Source organism: Triticum dicoccoides, chromosome 3B (assembly GCF_002162155.2).
Source record: "Triticum dicoccoides isolate Atlit2015 ecotype Zavitan chromosome 3B, WEW_v2.0, whole genome shotgun sequence".
Lineage (NCBI taxonomy): Eukaryota > Viridiplantae > Streptophyta > Magnoliopsida > Poales > Poaceae > Triticum > Triticum dicoccoides.
Window position 1 is genome coordinate 300049044 of NC_041385.1, and position 4822 is coordinate 300053865.

The following is a 4822-nucleotide window of genomic DNA, read 5'->3' on the forward strand; positions in this document are numbered from 1 at the left end:
ATATTTATTTTGGCCATTTGAATTAATCCAATAACTATTTGCTTTGGATTTATATTTAATATATATTAAATATGACTCCAATAATTCTGGAAGTTTGTGAGTGGCTTTGTATATATTTTAGCAAGCCATATAATAACCTACAGAATTTATTAAAATGATTTAGTTGCTAAACTAAATCAAAACAGAGGAAAAAAAATAGATAACAGAAACAAATAAAAGAGAGAGAGAATCTTACCTGGCCTCACCTATGTAGCCCACCAACCGGCCCAGCACTGTAGCTGACCGGTCCAGCCCACCGCCGCCACCTCCCCTGTCGTCTTCCTCCTTTGCCAGGAGGACGGGCGCGTGCCCGATGCGCGTGCACCGCCGTGCGGCCACCTCCTGCCTGCTTGCTCGCTACTGGAGACGGCCCCGAGCGCCACGCACTCCCCCTCGACCTCCCCGTACCCTCTCACTCTCCCATGCGCATTCCCCTCCTCTCCGTCGCTCTCTCGCGCGATGCCCGAGGACCACCGTCGTCGTCGTTCGCCTTTGCCGCGGCCACCAGCATCCCCATGCCAAGCCAGCTAGTCCACGAGCTCCGCCTCATCTGCCTCTTCCTCCTCGACGATTCTCTCGGCCTCGGACGCACTGCTTCATCGTCACCATCGCCGTTTCCGTCGCCGGCCACTGAAGCTCATCGCTGCCGATTCGGGAGCTATCGGACGTCCCCGACCTCGCCCTCGCGCTCGTTGTACTCGCTGTGAGCACCCGCATCTATCCCCCCTAACCCCGCTACCTCTTGCTCGCCATAGCCGTCGCCCCCTTGCTGCCCGCAGCAAGCCGTCGGCCGAGCTCGCCGTCAACGCAGCTCCGGTGACCATCTGGTCACCCCGGCGACTCCAACACGCTTGTAGCACCCCGTAGAGCAGCCCCAGCGCATCAGTTGGCTCGCTTGCGAGCTGCAACATCGAACCCGCAACTCACCCGAACGTCGGCCACCGCTTTCGTGCTCGCCGCTGTTGGCTCCGGCCACCATAGGCCCGGCCTCCACCACCACTAGACGCGCGCCTGCAAGAGCTCTCCAACGAGCCCTAGAACAGCCTCGCCCATGCCCTGTGGGCGTTTTCCGAGCCACGCCACCGTCTCGGGCCTCGCCGGTGTCAAGTCGCCGGTGGGTTTGACCCCACTGACCATTGACCGGGAGGCCCAGTTTGACCCCCTGGGTCACTGACGCGTGGGCCCTAGGCCACTAACTAAACTAGGTTAGTATTAGTTTAATGCTAACTAATATTAGTCAGTTAAACTAACTACTAAGATGCAGGGCCCACAGGTCAGTTTGACCTGGACCAGCCCCGTTGACCGCCGACGTCACCCTGACGCAGTGCTGACGCATTAATTCAATTACTGGAATTATTCTTATACAGGAAATTCTAGAAAATAACTAAAACTTCTAAAAATCATAGAAAATCAACTGTAGCTCCAAATCAAATAAATTATATATGAAAAATGATCAGAAAAATCCAATCTATCCATCTGCACTAGTTTCAGGCATGTTAGAACAAATTAACCTTGCTGTTTAGGTGAAACAAGTTAATGCACTATTATGATCTCTTGAAATGGGTTTGCATTTGAATCTTTGGTTCAAATGGACTCATCTCAATCTGTTCTAGCTTGCATTAGCCAAAACACATCATATTTCCATGTCATGATCATGCATCATATTGTGCATTGCATTGATTGTGTTCTTCCTTGTTTGTCGGTGTTTGTTCCCTCTCGATAGACATGACTCCGACGATGAGATCGATGACACTGATGAAGAACTATACTATCTTCAGAAGTGCCAGGCAAGCAAAACCCCCTTGTTCATTTCGATACAATCCCACTCTCTCGCTCCAGCTCTCTTTTTCTGCATTAGGACAACAGCGATTCATCTGTTACTTGCTGCGGTAGCTGAACCCCTTTATCCTCTGCATGACCTGTCATTGCCACAGTAAATAGATGAAACCCACTAGAATGAGTAGGAGCTGTTTGAGCCCTGTTGTGCCTACTCATTCATGCTTGTTTGTCATGGCTGCTACTGCTTAGAGTTGAGTCATGTCTGATTCATCGAGGATGAATCAGAGGTGTGTGAACATGTCCTTCTATGTATGAGCTAAGTGTGTGAACACGATTTGGTAAAGGTAGCGGTGAGAGGCCATGTAGGAGTACATGGTGGGTTATCTCATTGAAGCCGTCCTCAGGAACTGAGTTCTGTGTTTGTGATCCATGAATCAGCTACTACCATGCATTGGACCCTGAAATATGACCCTGCTGGACTTCTTAATCACCCTTGTCCTCTGTCCAGGAGTTGCAAGTAGTTTCTGGTGTGTGTAGTATGCTGGAGGCCGTGGGCAGCGCTGACCCGAGGGGTAGGCTGTGATGCGGTAGGCACGTGACCGGGTATGCCGGGCGCCCGTTTGGTGTCACGGAACCCTGTACACATCATTCGGGGCCGTATGTGGAAACCTCGGCCGGACTCCCTGCGGATGGAACCTGAATAGGCGATAAACCTGGACTAGAGACTTGAGTGTTTAGGTAGGTCATGGTCTACACCCACGTAGGCTTTCGCTTGAACTCTGCCAAGCACATGTCGTGTGCAGATGCTAAGTGGTGGAAACATGTATGAAGAACTACACCCCTGTAGGGTTAACATCATCTATTCGAATAGCCGTGTCCGCGGTAAAGGACTTCTGGGTTGCCTATAACAGTTCATAGACAAGTGAAAGTGGATACTTTAAAATACGCAAGATAAGCGTGAGTGCTATGGATGGCGTTCTTGTAGGGAGACAAGAGCGGATCCATAGTGGTGTATTGATATGGTGAATATGTGGACTCGTGTGCGCCACCTCGAAAGAGTTACATTGCAGTCATAGTTCAGGATAGCCACCGAGTCAATCTGCCTTGCTGCAGTTAAACCCCACCATCCCCTTTGATGATAATGATGCATATGTAGATAGTTCTGATGTAAGTCTTGCCTGGTACATGTGTACTCACGTTTGCCTATTTACGTTTTTGCAGAGAGACTTCAGTCTCACTAGTAGATCTGCGTGGACTTCGACGTTTAGCTTGTTACCTCAGCTATGATCTTGTGCCCTCGGCAGGATCTTGTAGATAGTCAGACTTCTCAGCCTTTTTCATTTGTAGATGTCTGTACTCAGACATGTTAAGCTTACGCTTATGCTTTGACTTCTATGCTCTGAATGTTGGGTCATGAGACCCATGTTTGTAATATCTCGCTCCTCGGAGCCTAATGAATAAATACTTGAGTTGTAGAGTCATGTTGTGATGCCATGTTGTATTTGCACATAACAAGCATATTGTGTGTATGTTATTGAAATGCTTGGTATGTGTGGGATCTGACTATCTAGTTGTTTATCCTTAGTAACCTCTCTTACCGGGAAATGTCTCCTAGTGCTTCCACTGAGCCATGGTAGCTTGCTACTGCTCTGGAACACTTAGGCTGGCCCACATGTGTCCTTCTTCGTTCCTGTTTCTGTCCCCTCAGGGAAATGTCACGCGATGAATAACGAAGTCATGTTAGCCTGCTATAGCCCGGTACACCGGAGTCCTGCTAGCCCAGTGCTACAGGCTGGATTCACTCGCTGATGACCGACACGTTCGATGGTAGGTCATGGATGCCTATCCCTGTAAGTTGGTGCCACTTTGGGTTTAGAACTAGCCATGTCAGCCCGGGCTCCTTATCATATGGATGCTAGCGACACTATCATATACGTGTGCCAAAAGGCGCAAACGGTCCCGGGCAAAGGTAAGGCGACACCCGTGGGAATATCGTGCGTGAGGCCGCAAAGTGATAAGAGGTGTTACATGCTAGGTCGATGTGGCATTGAGTCGGGGTCCTGACAGCTTTGGTATCAGAGCTTGACTGCCTGTAGGATTACCAAGCCAAACTGGTCGAAGTTGAGTCTAGAAATTCTTTAGTTATGTAAGGGAATTGATTGTGGGATGGAACGTAAGGCTCTTTTTACTCCTTCTACCTCATGCCCTTCTGATCTGAGTCATCTTATCTTTACTACGGGGTTAAGGAACTAGGCTATCTCTTCTTTCTATCAGGATCATGTGTTACTAATCCATAGACTTATATATTGTTGGATTTAAGCCTCAGTTCAGTTTCTACTACTTCGGTGTGTTTATAGTTGGTCTCAGAATCTTGATATTGTGATGATCGAGTGGTTATGCCACCATTTTTGTAGCATGTCTCCAATCTTTTTGAATATTTATAGTCGTTATGCTGTCCGAGTCATCCCAGGTTTCTAAAATAGTCTGATGCATTTGCAGATCCCCCTTTCCGTTTCTGATGTTTCTTTAGGCCAGGTTAATCACACTAACTGCTGAGTTGAGGTACTCTATGGCCTAGACGTATATGTTGGAGTTATTATTATGACCCTAGGTGTCTTAGAGTGCCACCTAGTAATCGAACCATGTTTTGCGTTCCCAGTGTGATGATTCTTGCCATTATTCTTGAAAGCATCCCGTGATGCCATTTAGTTAGTAGGTATTCTACTTCTGGGTTTTGAACCCGAGATTCACCCCACTTACCTCATGTTGATAGTGTTTGCTAGTTTCTTTTGGAAATTAGTAACCTTTGCATTAGTCCTCGAGGTTCGTGGTATTTCCTTCTTCCAAATACTATGAACCACTTACGGCAGATGTTTGTTGGATCAAATATCACAATTGGAGTGCTCTCGATGGGTTCTCCATTCTATATTGCGACTCTGCCCGTTCTACTTTTCTGCATGGGTTATCCGGAAGAAATATGTTGAACTCGTTCGACATGCTAATC